The sequence below is a fragment of the Ornithorhynchus anatinus genome, chromosome 4, assembly GCF_004115215.2.
Source record: "Ornithorhynchus anatinus isolate Pmale09 chromosome 4, mOrnAna1.pri.v4, whole genome shotgun sequence".
Taxonomy (NCBI): domain Eukaryota; kingdom Metazoa; phylum Chordata; class Mammalia; order Monotremata; family Ornithorhynchidae; genus Ornithorhynchus; species Ornithorhynchus anatinus.
The window spans coordinates 25,468,857-25,488,459 of NC_041731.1; the positions used below are offsets into that span (position 1 = coordinate 25,468,857).

At 47.1% G+C, this 19,603-nt stretch overlaps 1 long non-coding RNA gene across 1 annotated transcript; it reads left to right on the forward strand.

Moving 5' to 3' along the window:
* Window positions 1-1,054: 1,054 nt before the first annotated feature.
* Window positions 1,055-10,540, forward strand: LOC103168202. Its single transcript, XR_003759068.2, has 3 exons — window positions 1,055-1,297; window positions 8,035-8,170; window positions 10,291-10,540. It is a non-coding gene; the product is annotated as an uncharacterized LOC103168202 (long non-coding RNA).
* Window positions 10,541-19,603: the final 9,063 nt, after the last annotated feature.

Genomic DNA, 19,603 nt, shown 5'->3' on the forward strand with positions numbered 1-19,603 from the left:
GGGGAGCAGGGGAGGAGGGAGGTGGCAGCCCAGGCCTGTCTGAGGAGGGCAGATGGAGGGTCTAAGCCCACTGCGGCACTGCCACTAGGTGCCCCCTGATCCTCAGTGGGAGTCGCACTGCAGGGTGCACAGTGGCAATGCAGGGGAGGGAGCAGCAGGGAAGAGGGGATTGCTGGGGACCCCTTCTCTATCTTTTCCTCTCTCCACCTCCCTTCCTTTTTCTCCAGCCACCTCCATTTCTCCTCCTTCCCTTTCTTCCCCAAAATAAATGGAAAAAATATTGTTTCAACAACACCCCAAAATCCAAGGATCCAAGGCCTCCAGCCAAGCCAGCTCTAACGTCGTCCTGGACGCCCAACACCCCGAGGGAAACCATCCTGTAGCAATCCTGCCTCCACCCTAAGGACCCCAGCCCTCCAGCCAAGCCAGCTCCAACTTCTTCCTGGACTCTCAATACTCCGATGGAAACCCTCCTGAAGCACTCCTGCCTCCACCCTAAGGACTCCAGCCAAGCCAGCTCCAACTTCTTCCTGGACGCTCAACACCCTGAGGGAAACTGTCCTGAAGCACTCCTGACTCCACCCCAACCCCACACAACCCCAGACCCATTCACAGGATGTCTTCTGGGCCTGGGGTTGTCTCTGACCTCCCTGTCCACTTCTCCACCTCCAACCCTCCCACCCTCCCGTCCCCCCACCCTTCACACACCCTGCCAGCTCCCTAATCCTGATCGCCCTGTCCACCTCCCCCCCCCCCCCGCCCACAAACCCTAGCCACCTCTCCCCCATTAAACACCCACCACCACCACTCCTGCCAGCTATTCATAAGTAAGCTTTTCTTCCCCAAAACACTTTGTTAGTGATTAAATGTTGTTCAAATCCCATCTCACATCTGATGGTCTTCCTTGGTTTGTGGATTGGGTTTTTGTATGCTTCAAAGAGATGGTGTCTGCACAGGAGATTCAAGACAGATGTTCACAGCTGATGAGTAAAACTCCTCTTTGTACAAAGGCAAGTGAAGGTGGCAGCCCTGCCTGAGGCTCACTGTAAGTGAGCAGGTAGGTGGGAACTCTTAAGCCAGGCAAAGATGTGTCAGTTCTGTGGGGAAAGTAGAAGGGTGATCCATGGCACTAGATAGATGTCCCTTCTTCCTTAGAAATTTCTATCTCTCTTTCTCTCTCTTTCTCTCCCCTAGCTCCCAGGAGACCTGATGTGTCCCAGGTCCAGACTGATACTTTGCAAGGTATATTTCACAGTGTGGACAGCCACCTTGGAATAATGGGCCAAGTAGAAGGCAGGTAAAACTCACATGTCCTTGTTGTACCTACTGGCTTTGAAACCACACTTTCACACCTTTCCCCTTTCCCTAGCCCTCCCCACGTCAATATCCCTGCTTCCTTTTACCCACCCTCCTTAAGACACTAACACAACACTTTGCTCTCCCCTTATGGTCCACACTTGTTCACACATACTCCTTTAAGTTTCTTCCCATGCTGTACATCACTAAACATACAGCCCCACACGGAGAAAAGAATTCATTAGCATGGTCCACCCTGAGGATTTCAGAAACCAGACTGACAGGCAAAAATTGAAAAAGGTAAGGGATCAGAATTCTAATAATCTGATTCAATATCAGAATAATCATTGGTTACTACTAGACATTCACATGGTGACTCCTTGCTTTCTTCCCGGAAAGCTTTATTGTGTATGATCAAGATTGGGCTCTCAGTCGTAAGGGAACACCGTTGGTGAGACTGCATCTCTGTATTTTTGTGAGAGATTATGGCACATTTTTCCATAAAAACACCAACGGGCATTTCATCCGGTCCCATGACCTGTAGGGATCAATGCCCCAGGAGGACTGTTTAATTATGGGAAGGGTATGTCCTCCTGCCATCAGTTTAGGCTATAGAAATGCCTAATCAACATATCCATCTACTCCCTCACTTCCCCTCATTTATTAATAATAATAATGATGATTCTAATTATGGTATCTGCTAAGCGCTTGCTATGTGCCAAGCACTGTACTCAGCACTTCTTAAAAAATTATTTTATGGTGTTTATTAAACGCTTACTATGTGCCAAGCACCTGGGGAGATAGAAGGTAATCAGGTTCTCCCACGTGGGGCTCACCGTCTTCATCCCCATTTTTTTTAGATGAGGTAACTGAAGGCACAGAAAAGTTAAGCGGCTTGCCCAAAGTCAGCCAGCAGACAAATAGCGGAGCAGGGATTAGAACCCATGTCCCCCGACTCCCAAGCCCATGCTCTTGCCACTCAGTCACGCTGGTGGTCCCTGGGTTGGCTTGATTTGAGGTCATCATGTTGGACACAGCCCCCGTGGAGAGGTAGGGCTCAAAGTCTTAATCCCCATTTGACAGATGAGGGAATTGAAGGCCAGAGGAGTTAAGCGGTTTACCCAAAGTCACACAGGAGACAAGCAGTGGGGCAAGAATTAGAACCCACATCCTCTGACTCTCAAGCCTATGCTCTTGCCATTCACTAGGCCACGTTGTTTCCCGATTTTACTTTCCTGTCTGTCTTCCCCATTGTTTGTAAAGTCCTTGTGGGTAGGGGTCATGTCTGTCAACTGCACTGTAGCCTCCCAAACACTTAGGAATGTGCTTAAAGTTTTCAAATCCAGTTGCCTAGGTGACACAAAAGGGAAAGGAATGGAAGGGAAACGCGACCTTAGCCAGGATTAGGACAAAAAGCCTAATTCATTCCTAGTTTATTTCTGTGAAGTATGATCATTGGTTTAATTAAAGGATATATTACAGAAATCGTCTAAAACTGTCTTTGGTGGCATTCTGATGAATAGGTTTCAGCATCTTCAATATATTAGCAATTTTTAGGGGAAAATGAAATCAAGATGGAATACATAGTAGTACCTTTAGGCTATTTAAAAGGCGATGCAAAAACGGAACCTTACTGTAATTTCCAAGGGAACTTTACCTTTTGTCTCCTTAAAAAGAAAGACTAAAATGTCTTGGGACGAGGTTCCCCGATTTAGAACAGTTCACTCTCCGGACTACTGGAAGGCCTTTGAACTGAGCATGAATGAGGGAACGTTTGAGGTGTAAAAGGGGAAATTTGCTTCCTGCAAAAATCTCCAGCTTGGATTTCTCTCCCTAAGGTCTTCAAGGCCAGAAAAAGAGACTATTTAAGGTCAGAAAGGAGAAAATTGCTTCCTGGAAACCATCTCTAGCTTTTCTTTCCCTACCTAAGGTCTTGGAGGCCTCGAAAGCGGGTACTTGAGCTGAAAAAGGAGAAAGTTAGTTTCACAGACGCAACCTCCAGTTTAGATTTCTCTCGGAGGTCTTCAAGGCTTCCGAGGAGACTATTTCAAATGAAAATGGAGAAATTTGCTCTAGGCAAACCATTTCCTGCTTGCAGTTTTCTAACTAAATGTGTTCAAGGCCTGAAAATATATGACATCTGAAAAGGAGAATTTTGTTTCCTGCAAAAACCGCCCAGCTTATTTGTCCACCTTAAGGCTACAGGGGCTTCAGAGGTAACTTAGGAGGTGAAAAATGGTCAGTTTGCTTCATGCCCCCTATTATCGAGCTTTTAGTTCTGGAAGGTCTTCAAGACACTGAGAGGGAATGATTTAGTTGAGAAGGGAAAAATTTTCTTCACGTCATAGATACATCTCCCATTCATTTCTCCAGTTGAGGGCTTCAAGGCTTTGAACTGAGAATGAATAGAGAATAGTTGAGGGTCAAAAGGAGAAATTTTCTTCTTGCAAACCATCTCCAGCTTGTATTTCTGTGGCAATGGTTTTCAAGGCCAGAAAAGAGAATATCTGTGGTTTAAAAGAAGCAATTCGCTTCACGTGAACAGACTCCAGTTTTTGTGACTCTAAGGCCTTCAAGGCCTCCAAAGAGAATATTTGAGGTGAAAAGGGAGAAATCTGCTTGATACAAACAGTCTCCTGCTTTCTTTCTCTAACGGGGGTCTTCAAGGCCTGAGAAGATAGTTTATGGCATTAAAAATGGAGAATTTTGCTTCATGCAAAAACTGTCCTGCTTACTGTTCAAACCAAGGTCTTCAAGGTCATCAGAGGGAATATATGAGATGTAAAAGGGTGAATTTGCTTCCTGCAAACCATCTCCAGCTCTTAGGGCTCTATAAAACATCTTCAAGGCTTTAAAAGAGACTGTTGTAGGTGCAAAAAGGGAGAAATTTGCTTCATGCAGATATACTTCCTGTGCATTCCCCCAGCTCAGGCCTTCAAGGCCTCTGAATTGAGAGTGACTAGAGGATCTGTGAGATGCGAAAGGAAAAGTTTGCTTCACGCGAACCATCTCCACTTTGTACTTCTCTATCCAGGGTCTTTAGATTCTTAAAAGAGAATATGTGAGGTGCAACAGGAGAAATTTACTTCACATTAACCACTGGCATTAGTGACTACATCCCGGGCCTGTGCATCAGAAGGACCTGGCTTCTAATCCAGCCCCTGCTGTGTCTCTGCTGGGTGACTTTGGTCAAGTCACTTTATTCCTCTGAGCCTCAGTTACTCCATCTCTCCAATGGGGATGAAGACTTGTGAGTCCCATGTGGAATGGGGACTGTGTCCAACCTTTTGAGCTTCTCTCTATCACAGCGCTTGGGGAGACGCAGCTTCTGTTCTTTACAGAAAGTGCTTACTGCAGTGCCATACTTTTTGGATACCAGGCGGTGATAGAGAAGCATAGGCCCCCTGTATAACAAAGGGATCCACCAGGGGAAGAGAGAGAGATGCAGCCCCATTATTCATTCATTCATTCATTCATTCATTCATTCGTATTTATTGAGCACTTAGTGAGCAGAGTATTGTACTAAGTGCTTGGAAAGTATAGTACAGCAATAAAGAGAGACAGTCCCTGCCCAGAAAGGGTTTACAGTCTGTGGGGGTGGGGGGAAGGGGACGGGGAGTCAGACATCAAAAACAGTAAACAGGCATCAATATAAATAGATTTATAGATATATAGATCTATAAAAATAAATAAATAAATGTTGGTATTTGTTAAGCGCTTACTATGTGCAGAGCACTGTTCTAAGTGCTGGGGTAAACACAGGGGAATCAGGTTGTCCCACGTGGGGCTCACAGTCTTAATCCCCATTTTACAGATGAGGGAACTGAGGCACAGAGAAGTTAAGTGACTTGCCCACAGTCACACAGCTGACAAGTGGCAGAGCTGGGATTCGAACTCATGAGCCCTGACTCCAAAGCCCGTGCTCTTTCCACTGCGCCACGCTGCTTCTCAGTGCTGTGCGGTGGGGAGAGGGCAGAAGAGCAAAGGTAGCGAATCGAGTTGAAGTAGAAGGGAGGAGGAGCTGAGGAAAACGGGTGCTTAGCCTGGGAAGGCCTCTTGAAGGAAGTTCATCTTCTATAGGGTTTGGAAGTGGGGAAGACTGATTGTTTGGCAGATCTGAGGAGGGAGGGAGTCCCAGGCCAGAGGGACGAAGTGGGCCAGGGACCGGTAGCGAGACAGGCGAGATTGAGGCCCAGTGAGAAGCTTAGCACCAGAGGAGTGGACTGTGCCGGCTGGGATGTAGAAGGAGAGAAGAGAGGTGAAGCAGGAAGGGGCAAAGCGATGGCGTGCTTTAAAGCTGAGAATGAGGAATTTTTGGTTGATACAGAGGTTGATGGGCAACCACTGGAGATTTTTGAGGAAGAGGGTGACATGTCCTAAAACCTTCTGTAGAAATATAATCTGGGTAGCGGAGTAAAGTATGAACTGAAGTGGGGAGAGGCAGAAGGTTGGGAGGGCAGAAAGGAGGCTGATGCGGTAATCCAGTCAGAATAGGATGAGTGACTGTACTCATGTGGTAGCAGTTTGGATGGAGAGAAAAGGGCAGATCTTGGCAATGTTTTGAAGGTGAGACTGAAAGGATTTAGCGATGGATTGGATGTGTGGGGTGAAAGAGGGGGCGGAATCATGGATGACATCAAGGTTACGGGCTTGTGAGGCGAGAAGGATGGTTGTGCCATCTACAGTAAGGGGAAAGTTCGGGAGGGGATAGGGTTTGGGAGGGAAGATAAGGAGCTCTGTCTTGGACATGTTGAGTTTGAGGTGGCAAGAGGGCATCCAAGTAGAGCTGTCCCGAAGGCAGGAGGAGATGCGAGCCTGGAGGGAGGGAGAGAGGACAGGGGAGGAGATATAGATTTGGGTGTCATCCGCATAGAGGCAATAGTTGAAGCTGTGGGAGCGAATGAATTCTCCAAGGGAGTGAGTGTAGATGGAGAATAGAAGGGAAAGAAGGACTGAACCTTTGAGGGAGGTGGAGGAAGAATCTGCGAAGGAGACTGAGAATGAACTGCCAGAGAGATAAGAGGAGAAACAGGAGAGGACCGAGTCAGTGAAGCCAAGGTTCATTCATTCATTCGATCGTATTTATTGAGCGCATACTGTGTGCAGAGCACTGGACTAAGTCCTTGGAAAGTACTGTACCTTGATGGCATCGCCTATTTGGGCTTTACGATGGAAATGATAATGATTACCCCTAATAGTATGCATGAGCAGTTAACCTGTAAAGAGCAGCAGACCCAGCATATGTGAGAGTTCCACAGAATCGACAGACACGTTCCCAACAGTAAGTGCTCCATAGACTCAATTGAATGAATGAAGTCACTTTATTTGTCCATGCCTCACTGATTTCTTGTATCTAAAGTGGGGTAAAGTTTGTTAACCCAAGTCTGATATCTTATCCAATGCTTAGCAAATATCCTGTTAAAAAAAAGACATTAATTTTTTATTTGTACACACAAGTATATTCATGCCTCTAAACATACAGAACATTTTTCTTAGTGCTATGCCAACAAAGATATACTCTGAGGAAGCACATGTACATTTACAAACGTATTTCACTTTATTCAGATGCTTATATACACCATCTTATTTACACATCACAGTACTTATTTCTAGACAAGTGCACACATACCTTTACAGACAAACCCTCAGGTTAGAACTGACAGCCTCCGAATTCAGAGATGGAAGCCTTTCCTCTGCTTCACGTTTACTGCCTTCACCGCTTCTCCCTCAGAGAAAACCCTTGGTATTGTGGTGTTGTTTTTTCTGCTTTGACTTTATCCTCTGTTTGAAATTGGAGGAATGAGACCCTTCCCGTATGAGGCCTGCTGTAGCTTAGAGGGAAGGTAAGGGTTTGGAGGCCTGGGTTCTAATCTCTGTTTAAGTCTTAGAATTTAAAAAAAGATTCTGATCTCCCAAGTAGAATCAGAACTAACCACGCTGAGATGCTGAAGCAAAAATTTTTAGCCCTACTCCATTGGTAACCTCTTAAATTTTGCTTTATTTTTACTTGACTTTTAATGAAGCTAATTAAGAACAACTGAAATCAAATTAAGACTGAGACAGTAAAGTTAATTAAGAATTGACAGGCAGGCAGTCTCTTCTTTGCTCTTTGAGAGTTGCCAGTTAAGGCTGAAAGGACCCTAAATGGCAACTTGCTGGCCCCTTTAGTCGCTGGAGGGCAGGGATTGTAGCTACTAACTCTAGTGGACTCTTTCAGTTGCTTAATACAGTGCTTGAGACAGAGCAAGTGCTCAGTAAGTATGGTTGATTGATTGACTTTTGATGGATTGAAGCCTGTCCAATAATAATAATAATAATAATAATAACAATAGTGATAATAATGTATGTTAAGCACTAACTATATGCCAGGCACTGCTGCTGTTCCCTAAATGATGAACACTGCTTTCAGGTTAAAGGCTACCACCACTGTTGCTACTGCTTTGGTTTTCCTGGTAAAAGTCTATAGCCCTTTTTTATGGTATTTGTTAAGCACTTCCTGGCAGGCACTGTACTAAGTGCTGGGATAGATAACAAAATATTATTATTATTATTAGTGTAAAGTCTAGAGGCTATCCCTTGATTCTACATTTTCTTCCTCGCAATTTCCAACTGACAGAGACATCTTTTAATGACATCTCCAAGTTATGAGCAGCTTCATGGCATTGATTTACAATACAGGCTTAGCTCTTTTATTTTCCAAGGTCAGGTTCACACCATATTTTAATATTCTATTTTCAGCTTCGCCTTCTTTGGATTTCCATGGACTCTGTACCTCCTAGAAAACATATTCATCCTAAACTGACCTGGTTTATTCAGAGGTAAATCTTCAACCACTTGGACAATAGGCAGTGAGCTGTCACTGCTCAGAACTGAGGTACATACTGGGTGCTTTTCATCCGAAGGGACGTGGAAGATGATGTTCATTCATTCATTCATTCATTCAATAGTATTTATTGAGCGCTCACTATGTGCAGAGCACTGTACTAAGCGCTTGGAATGTATAAATCAGTAACAGATAGAGACAGTCCCTGCCTTTTGACGGGCTTACAGTCTAATCGGGGGAGACAGACAGACAAGAACAATGGCAATAAATAGAATCAAGGGGAAGAACATCTCATTAAAACAATATTAAATAAATAGAGTCAAGGTGATCTACATCTCATTAACAAAATAAATAGGGTAATGAAGATATGTACTGTTGAGCGGACGAGTACAGTGCTGAGGCGATGGGACGGGAGAGGGGGAGGAGCTGGGGAAAAGGGGGGAGAAGAGGGTTTAGCTGCGGAGAGGTGAAGGGGGGTAGAGGGAGCAGAAGGAAAAGGGGAGCTCAGTCTGGGAAGGCCTCTTGGAGGAGGTGAGCTTTAAGTAGGGTTTTGAAGAGGGGAAGAGAATTAGTTTGACAGAAGTGAGGAGGGAGGACGTTGCAGGTCCACAGGAGGAGGTGGCCCAGGGGTCGACGGCGGGGTAGGTAAGAACAGGGGACGGTGAGGAGGTGGGCGGCAGAGGAGCAGAGCCTACGGGGTGGGCAGTAGAAAGAGAGAAGGGAGGAGAGGTAGGAAGGGGCAAGATAATGGAGAGCCTTGAAGCCTAGAGTGAGAAGTTTTTGTTTTATGTGGAGGTTGATAGGCAACCACTGGAGGTTATTAAGAAGGGGAGTGACATGCCCAGAGCGTTTTTGCAGGAAGATGAGCCAGGCAGCGGAGTGAAGAATAGACTGGAGCGGGGAGAGACAGGAGGAAGGGAGATCAGAGAGCAGGCTGACACAGTAATCTAGCCGAGATATTATGAGAGCCTGTAGCAGTAAGATAGCCCTTTGGGTGGAGAGGAATGGGCGGATCTTGGCGATATTATAAAGGTGAGACCGGCAGGTTTTGGTGACGGATTGGACGTGTGGGGTGAACGAGAGAGCGGAGTCAAAGATGACACCGAGGTTGAGATGAGTTTGTGGTGGGTTTTGGCACGTTCAGTAAATAAAGGTTGAACTCTGCTGTTTAATCTGCTAATAATAATAATAATTGTAGTATTTGTTAAGCGCTTACCAAGCACCGTTCTAAGCACTGGGGTAGATACAAGATAATGAGACTGACCAGTTACAGATGAGTTAACTGAGGCACAGAGAAGTGCAGTGAGCAGACACGTGGCATCTCAGTCCATCCTCTGCACACTCAAAGTGGAACCTGTTCTATAGTTCTAAGGTCCTGAGGGGCCTTGGGTGGCATGTCTCAATCCCAAGGCATTCTAGGAGTGGAGCCCAGAGAACCCCACAGCAGACCTGCTATGTGGTTCGGGTGAGTCACAGGCCCGCAGACAAGGTGGCCAGTAGAATGGCCATTTGTCCAAACTGACCCCTAACCTAATCGGTTTCACAGCCGACCCCTTGGATACGGTATGGGTCAATACCGAACGCCTTCCTGTCCATCATTTTTATTTTCCATGCCCAGAATCCCTCCACTCCTTTACTCTGATTACTGAGTTCTGTGGCTCGGAAACGGCGCCCGTATGTCTGTTGACCGTAGAGGGGAATACCACTGGAGAAATGCGCAAGATTCAGGTGGACTTCCGAGAAGCAGTATGGCCTTGTGGAAACAGCCCAGGCCTGGGAGTCGAAGACCTGAGTTCCAAGCCAGACTCCGCCAAATGCCCACTGGGTGAACTCGGGCAAGTCGCTCCACTTCTCTGGGCCTTGATACTCTTGTTCTCCCTCCTATTTAGTCTGTGAGCCCCAAAGGAGACAGGGACTCTGTCGAACCTAATAGTAAACGCTTAACAAATAGCATTAAAACAGTGTTCCGTGAGACATAACACCCCAGGCATCAGTGCTTAGTACAGTGCTTGACATATAGTAAGTGCTTAACAAATATCATTATTATTATCTGTCGGTCCAAGATCTGCAAGGGTCATCAGTGGCCTCCCTACTGACCAGACTTAAAGCTGACCTACCCTTCCTTCCTGTCCTTCCCCTGACTCCCTGCCTTTTCCCTCCTCTCTCCCCAGGCTCCTGGATGAAGAGCCCTCCAGATGTTGGCCTCCTCTACCTACTTCTTACACCAACAGTCCTTCCCCGGAAGCTGAATGGGACAGAAGCAGGGAGGAGAGAAGCAGCACGGCCTAGTGGAAAGGGCCCAGGCTTGGGAGCCGGAGAATCTGGATTCCAACTCTGGCTCCACCAACCATCTGCCGTGTGACCTTGGGCAAGCGGCAACACTTCTCTGGACCTCAGTCACTTCATTTGTAAAATGGGGGATTTTGGACTGTGAGCCCGTTGTTGGGCAGGGATTGTCTCTATCTTGCCGAATTGTACATTCCGAGGGCTTAGTATAATGCTCTGCACACAGTAAGCGCTCAATAAATATGATTGAATGAATAAATGAATGCGGGACAGGGACCGTGTCCAACCCGACTTACTTATATTCACCACGGCGACCAGCACAGTGGCTGGCACATAGAAAGCACTTAACAAATATCATTAGAAAGGAAACAAAAAACAAAAAGGAAAGACAGAGTGGAGGGGACTGTGGGGACTGGGGAGGCCTCAGTGAAGAGCTTGTGTTCATTTATTGATCAATTGAATGGATTAATTAACTATCCTCCTGGGTGCAAAGCACTGTACTAAACTCTGGGAAAGCCTTGGATGAGGATTAGACCCCATCCTCAAGGAGTAAATGAATGGGTTGCAGGTGTGTATAATTAAGGCTGTTTTTCCAGATCCTTTTAATGATGGGCAACTGCAAATCCTCTCCTCCTTAATAGCCTTCTGTCTCTTCCTTCTCTGATCCTACAACCACACCCCCAGAAACCCAGTGTCTCCATTAGGTGCCCTTCAATGGGACAAGTGGCAGTGCCTCTTTCAAGTCCCAGAGGGGGCTGGGCCTTTTTTTTTCCTAAGTCGGGCCAGGGGGCTGTATTTGCCATAGGCTGTGAAGAGGAGATGTAGTGTGTTTGTCTGGGAGTTTGGTGAGTAAGGCCTGAGATGCCCCCTTTGGTTAACTCATCTTTTGATCAGCTGTGGTAGTTGTTGGCTTGGTAGTTGATGTATAGGATTAAGAGCCCCCCAATTGGGCTTTCTCTACCTAGTTTTTATACCAATGTTCCTGGTGCTGCTGAGGTGGGTAGAGCAAATGGTTTGTCTTTCATGGTTCCGGAGTGACTTGTTTTGATGCTTTTGGGGGGCTACTGAAGGTTGGTCTAATTGATGTTGCATATATCAGTAATGGGGTGGCTGGTGAGGGGAGTTGCTTTTACATGGATGAGTCAACAATGGCTTGAGGTGTTTAGGGTGGGGATATTGGGGTCTTTGCTGACTATGGTGATTGAGGGGGTTAAGGAATGGGCTGGTCTCAAGGGTTTGAATTTGAGGGGTGGGGAGAGGATACCAAGTCTGGGATGATGGAAATCCCAATGATGAGAGTATTTGTTAAGTGCTTAGTAGATGCTGAGCATTGTTCTAAGTGCTGGGTGAGATACAAGGTAATCAGGTTGGACACAATCCTTGTCCCATGTGGGACTAACATCCTAATCTCCATCTTTACAGATGAGGTAACGGTGGCACAGAGAGGTAAAGTGACTTCCCCAAGATCACAGAGCAGGCAAGTGGCAGAATTGGGATTAGAACCCATGACCTTCTGACTCCCAGATTGAGTCACACATTAATGAGGTGTAGGTAGTGGAGAGGGCTGATGGTGGTAAAGAGAATGTGTTTGATATTACTGACTTGTCCATACTGTTGATGTGATGATGTTATTTGTTAAGCACTTACTGTGTGTTCCAAGTGCTGGAGTAGGTCCAAGATAATCAGATTGGACTTTAATGTGTGTAGTTAAGGGTGTCTGTAGCTCAGCCTCTGATATGGCTACAGTACTCATGCCCTAGATGGGGAGGGAATGCCACAGACTACACAGGTTTTGGTTTGGCTGATTGGGAGATGTGTCTGGGATCTAGGAAGGGAAATGTCTGTCCGATTTGGTTGGGACAAAAGAGGAGGAATTTGAGTGGCTGTGATGCTATGAAGTCTGTTTTTAGGGGGGATGATTGGTGCTCAGGGTTTTGTTGGGGGGGAGAAAGGTATGGGGCAGAAACCATGGGGTGCAGGGGTGTGCATGCTCACTGTCTCTCTATGTGTCTTTATGTGTCTCAGTGTGTGTCTGTCGTTGAGGTCTCTCCTTGTGATCTTACCAGCCCCCAGTTAGTTGTACGACTTACTGCCAGCAGTTTAGGCGATAAAAATGCCTCATCAACATATCCATCTACTCCCTCTCTTCCCCTCATTTATTAATAATAATAATCATTCTAATTATGGTATATGTTAAGCGCTTGCTATATGCCAAGCACTGTTCTCAGCACTTTAAAAAAATTATTTTATGGTATTTATTAAGGGCTTACTATGTGCCAAGCACCTGGGGAGATAAAACGTAATCAGGTTGTCGCACATGGGACTCACAGTCTTGATTCCCATTTTCCAGATGAGGTAACCGAGGGCACAGAGAAGTTAAGTGGCTTGCTCAAAGTCCCACAGCAGACAAGTGGTGGAGCAGGGATTAGAACCCAAACCTAGCTCCTCCGACTCCCAAGCCCATGCTCTTGCCACTGAGCCACGCTAGCAGTCCCCATTTAGGGTATTTCTTAAGCCATTACTATGTGCCAAACACTGTTCTAAGCATCTGTGGAGATACAAGGTAATCACGTTGTCCCATGTAGAGCTCAGAGTCTTCATCCCCATTTTCCAGATGAGGTAACTGAGGGCACAGAGAAGTCAAGCGACTTGCCACAGGTCACACAGCAGTGATGTGTTGGGGTAGGGATTAGAACCCACCTCCTCCCAGTCCCAAGCCCGTGCCCTTGACACTTAGCCACGCTGGCAGTCCCTGGATTGGGTTCATACGAGGTTATCAGGTTGGACTCAGCCCCCCGTTGAGAGTTGGGGTTCACTCACAGTCTGAATCCCCATTTGACACATGAGGGAACTGAGGTCCAGAGGAGTTAAGCGGCTTGCCCAAAGTCAGAGAGCAGACAAGCGGCGGAGCAGGAATTAGAATCCACATCCTCAGACTCCCAAGCCTGTGCTCTTGCCCCTAGGCCATGCTGTTTCTCCACTTTACTTTCCTGTCTGTCTCCTCCCCCCGACTGTTTGTAAAGTCCTCGTGGGTAGGGATCACATCAGTATACTGCCTTGTTGCCTCCCAACCTCTTAGTAATGTGCTTAAAGGTTACACATCCAGTTGCCTGGGTGACACAAAAAGGAAAGGAATTGGAGGGAGGGGGAAGGGTGATAAGGTGACCTTAGTCCACGACAGAAAAAAAGCCCATTTCACTTGTAGTTTGTTTTATTTCTTAATTTAAAATAGGATCATTGGTTGATTAAAGGATTCACTCCCTTTTGGGGGCATACTGAGGAATACATTTCAACATCTGCAATACATTAGCCATTCTAGGGGGTTATTTTGCTATCTAAAGGCAGAATGAATCAGATTTAAAAGAATAGGTAGGAAAGGAGTTGCTGCTGATCCTCTTCCCCATCTTCAGAGGAGGCATTTGTGGTGAGTTTCAAGACCGCTGATTCTGGGCCCAGTTGGCTCTAAGCCCTGGGAGGAGGAAAGCCCTGCAGATCTTTTCCAGAACTCTACATGTTGGGGCTGGATGACCAAGGGGAGAATCCTACTGGCTACTGCTCCCTCTGCAGTTGCAGCTCATCCCAACTCCCTTGAAGTTTATCCCCCTGAACTTAGGCAGTCACATCAAATCCCAGATGCATCCTAGCATTGGAAGATGAAGCTCGGTAATTCACTCCCACTCAAAGCAGTGTAAGTGTGTGTGCGCGCTTTCATGCATGAAAGATGGGGCTAGCTTGGGAGCTTGCGGGGGAGAGTAATGAGGAGGGGGCTACCACAGTCAGCAAGAAAGCTGGTTCTGGACTCATGAACTGGGCTCGGTGCTGGGAGCTTCACAGCAGTGCATTTCCCAACTCTAATCCTCGTGGAGAGATGGTGCCAGAAACAGTGCCCCCACCTCTAAGGCAAGGTGTCGTTTGTGGTTGGTGAATATGTCTGTGTTTGAATTTCCATGCTTCCAAGTTCTTCTCTGGAGAGGGAGGAGAGAGAGAAGAGGGGCTGCCACCCCCAGCCCAGAGGCTGCTACTGGGAATGGGAACTGGGACTCTGTGCAGGGAACTCTTCCTGACCCTATTGTGGAACAGAGAGTCCCTGGGGCCCTTAATTCTCTGGATGGATCAAACCTCCCATTGTTCTCAGTCCTGTCTGCAGACTCATCTTTCATATCTTCAAGCCCAGAAAAGGTGTGCTTGTGGCCTTGACAGTGGTGGCTTTTGGGGGGTGGGTGGAGGGAGAAGTCTAGTGTCAGGAGTAGGACAGGATGGCATTAGCATGTCATCCCTGTTCATCTTTGAGGATCAGAGCCATGTGGACTTCAGTTGGAGAGTAGGAGTGCAGAGACTGAATTCTGTCCAGTCTTTCATTGTCTTGGGCATCCAGTCCCTGGAGAATGACTAACGGATTTGGGAATATGAAGATGGGGTTAGCTAAGGGTTTTGAGCTGCAGGATGTAGTAGTCTGCTAAATAACTATAATAATAATAATAATTATGGTATTTGTTAAGTGCTTACTATGTGCCAAGCACTGAGATAGATGCAAGGTAATCAGGTTGTCCCACATGGGGCTCCCAGTCTTAATCCCCATTTTACAGATGAGGCTACAGAGGCACAGAGAAGTTAAGTGACTTGCCCAAGGTCACACGGACAAGTGGCAGAGATGAGATTAGAATCCACATCCTCTGACTCCCAAGCCTGTGCTTTTTCCACAAAGCCAAACAGATTGGGAGATAATAATGATGGAATATGTTCAGCACTTAGTATGTGCCAGGCACTGTTCTAGGTTCTGGGATAGATAATAATGTTGGTATTTAAGCGCTTACTATGTGCAGAGCACTGTTCTAAGCGCTGGGGTAGATATAGGGTAATCAGGTTGCCCCACGTGAGGCTCACAGGTAATCCCCATTTTACAGATGAGGTAACTGAGGCACAGAGAAGTTAAGTGACTTGCCCAGTCATACAGCTGACAAATGGTGGAGCTGGGATTAGAACCCATGAACTCTGACTCCCAAGTCCGTGCTCTTTCCACTAAGCCACGATGGCATAGCTGCGATTGTCAAAGCTCACCTCTACTAAAAAAAAAATGTTGGTATTTGTTAAGCGCTTACTATGTGCAGAGCACTGTTCTAAGCGCTGGGGTAGACACAGGGGAATCAGGTAGTCCCACGTGGGGCTCACAGTCTTAATCCCCATTTTACAGATGAGGGAACTGAGGCACAGAGAAGTTAAGTGACTTGCCCACAGTCACACAGTTGACAAGTGGCAGAGCTGGTATTTGAACTCATGAGCCCTGACATTTTGGGAAAACTCATGTTTGTAACCTAGATGGTTTTCGCCCCCCATCTCTCCCTTTCTATCAGACAAATGGCTCTCCTGGAGTCTGAAGTGTCCAACACATGTGATTCTTAGCAGGTGACAGAGGGCAGGATGGGGAGACTCGTGTCTCCATAATCACTCACTCAGGCGAGTCTTCCGGGACCAGATCTCACAGCGCCACGTCTCACAACACCAGACATGATGGAGTGCTTACTGTGTGCAAAGCACTGCACAAAGCACTTGGGAGAATATACTAGGACAGACACATTCCCTGCCCATAACCACAAGGCCTAGTGGCAAGAGCATCGGCTTGGAAGTCAGAGGATGTGGGTTCTAATCCCATCTCTGCCACTTGTCTACTGTGTGACCTTGAGCAAGTCACTTAACTTCTCTGTTCCTCAGTTCCCTCATCTGTAAAATGGGAATTAAGACTTGAGCCCCACTTGGGACAATCTGATCACCTCATATCTACCCTAGCGCTCAGAACAGTGTTTGGCACATAGTAAGTGCTTAAAAAATAGCATTTTAAAAGTGCTTAAAAATAGCATAATAACTCAGTATTGTACTCCTCGAGCACGTCTCACAGTGCTCAGCAACAGTCCATGCTCCATAATCACCAGTACGTTTTCACCTCATTCTCTCCTTAGTGGCTAGAGCACAGGCCTGGGAGTTTAAAGGTAATGGGTACTAATCCTGACTCCCCCGCTTGTCTGCTGTGTGGCCTTGGGCAAGTCACTTCACTCCCCGTGCCTCCATTACCTAATTTGTTGAATGGGTCTTGAGACTTTGAGCTCCACGTGGGACAAGGACTGCGTCCAACCCAATTTTTTTGTATCTACTCCAATGCTTAGTACAGTGCCTGGCATATTTTAAGTGCTAAAGAAATACCACAATTATTATTTACCATTATTATTATTATTATTACCATTAACTGCCCCCTCTGTGCTCACACCCACTTCACTTCTGTACCCAGAGTGCACAGTTTACAGATATGCACATAAATGCTGCAGGGCAAATAGCAGATACAGATCCAAGGGTGTTGACAATGCAGAAGGGCCTAGAAGCTTGGGGAAAAGAGGGCTTCATCAGAGAAGGCCTGTTGGAGAAGTTGAGACCTTAATAATGCTTTGAAGAAAGGGAGAGTGGTGGTCCGGCCTCTGTGGAGAGGGAGGGAGTTCCAGGCCAGGGGGAGGCCGTAGAAAGAGAGTTAGAGGCGACCTAGAGGAGACGGAGGTAGGTAAGGAGGTAGCCGGAGCTGTTGGAGCAAAGCGCCACCAGGTGGCGATAGAGAGGCGCGCCCGGGGGCCTTGTGGCTACAGCCCCGGCCTGCGCGTCAGAAGGAGCTGGCTCCTAAACCCGACACCGCCCACTTGTCTGCCGGGTGACCTTGGGCGAGTCAGTTGACTTCTCTCCGCCTCAATTACCTCATCTCTGAAATGGGGATTAACACTTGTGAGTCCCATGTGGGACGTGGACTGCGTCCAAGCTGATAATAATGTTCTTCCCCTTGACTCTATTTATTGCCACTGTTCTTGTCTGTCCGTCTCCCCCGATCAGACTGTAAGCCCGTCAACCGGCAGGGACTGTCTCTATCTGTTGCCGACTTGTTCATTCCAAGCGCTTAGTACAGTGCTCTGCACATAGTAAGCGCTCAATAAATACTATTGAATGAATGAATAATGTGGGTATTTGTTAAGCGCTTACTATGTGCAGAGCACTGTTCTAAGTGCTGGGATAGATACAGGGTAATCAGGTTGTCCCATATGACGCTCACAGTTTTAATCCCCATTTTACAGATGAGGTAACTGAGGCAGAGAAGTGACTTGCCCACAGTCACACAGCTGACAAGTGGCAGAGCGGGGATTCGAACCCATGACCTCTGACTCCCAAGCCTGGGCTCTTTCCACTCAGCCACGCTGATAGGCTTCTTCCAATTACAGTGTTTAGTGAGGTGCCTAGCACAGAGAAGCAGCGAGGTTTAGTAGGAACAGTAAGGGCTTGAGAGTCAGAGGTCATGGGTTCTAATCCCCACCCCGCCACTTATCGGCTCTGTGACTTTGGGCAAGCTACTTAACGTCTCTGTGCCTCAGTTACCTCATCTGTAAACTGGGGATTAAGACTGTGAGCCTCATGTGGGAGCACCTGATTACCTTGTATCAACCCCAGTGCTTAGAACAGTGATTTGCACCAAGTAAGCACTTAACAAATACCATAAGTATTATTATAGTGAGAGCTTCACAAACACCATAAAAAAGATGAGTGCCACCCAGGGGTGATAGAGAGGCGAAGGCAGCCTTCCAGGCCAATACCTGTTGCCACCAGGCATAGCGATAGGTGCAGCTGCCCAGAATTCCTCGTCGTGCCACCAGGCAGGCTGCTGCTCTCAGACCCGACAGTGGTTCTGGTTCCAGGGACCAGGGGCATCTCTCCAGAGCAGTTGCTCAGTACTTCTCCTTGGCCTCGAGGATCCTCTCTCTTACAATGTGGGCAGACTCAACTCCCAGATTTTCCCCCTTACTAAATGGACTGCATTGCCTACCCCAAAGAGAAGGCACTGTGTGTGTGTGTGTATGAATAATGGGGGGAGGAAGAGTGATGAGGTGGGTGCCACTCATGGGAGAACAGGGGCCTGGGCTCTGTGCAGGAAGCTAGTTCTGTCTGATTTGCCTGGGACTGAGAAGACCCTGGGCCCTTCATTCTTTAGATGGGTCAAGCCTCTCTGGGACTACGGTCCTGACTGCAGAGTCACTGCACAGCCTCACTCTCCAGAGAAGGGACCCTTTTGGACTCATTGTAGAAGTTTGTGGTTTCTAATATCAGGAGGAGATCAGGGTGTCTCCCCCATTTCTCTCTGAGAAGCAGAGTTATGCAAATTCCTGCCTGAAATCGAGTTGTAGCGGTGTGGGCTGGGAGAATAGAAGGCAGGTATTGAACCAGAAACTGTGTTCAATCCAGTGTGCCTGCAGTTCTGCACCTTCAGTCAATCAGTCGGATTGATGGAATCCCTCCTGTGTGCAGAACACTGTACTCAGCGCTTGGGAGAGTACCCATAGGACAGACACATTCCCTACCCATAACAAGCTTACAGTTTAGAGGGGTCTGGAGGTCGTGGGGTAATAATGGGCCAAGTATAAGGCAAGCAAAACTCACACATCCTTGTACCTACTGCCTTGGCAACCACTTTCACACCTTGCCAAACATACAGCCCCTTGCCCTCCCCACCTACTCCCTTTTACCCACTCTCCTTAACACACTAACACAACCCTTTCCTCTCCCCTCATGGTCCACACTTCTTTCACACATACTCCTGTAAGTTTCTGCCCAATGCTCCACAGCACCACTAAAACACAGCACCCACACAGATTCCTCCACTTCCAATCCAGCCTAGACATGCACAACCATTTGCCTTCAGAGGTGGTGAAGGGGAGAGCAGAATATGGGTAAGAGCAGATGAGAAAAACTTGCTGCTGCCAACACCAGACAGGTCTCAGGAGTTCCACCTGGGTTTAGACCAGCCTACTTTACCAAGGAAAAATGGCTGTAATTGCTCTTTACTAAGCAAGGCTTAGCCCTCTACTTTCAAGCTACCCCACTTGTACTCTTAGCTCCATTCAAAATGTAGGAACATAGAGAATAGCTACAAAAAATGGAATCCGTAACTCACATTGTGGAAACAGTCATAGAACACTTTTTTAGAAATGAGCCTAGGATATACTACTACTCCTAATCATGGTACTTGTAAAGCGCTTACTAAGTGTGTAACACTCTTCTGAGCACTGGAGTAGATACAAACCAAATTGGGTTGGGACACAGTCCCCAACCCACATGGGCCTCCAGTCTATAATCCCCGTTTGACAGAGGAGGTAACTGAGGCACAAAGAAGTGAAGTGA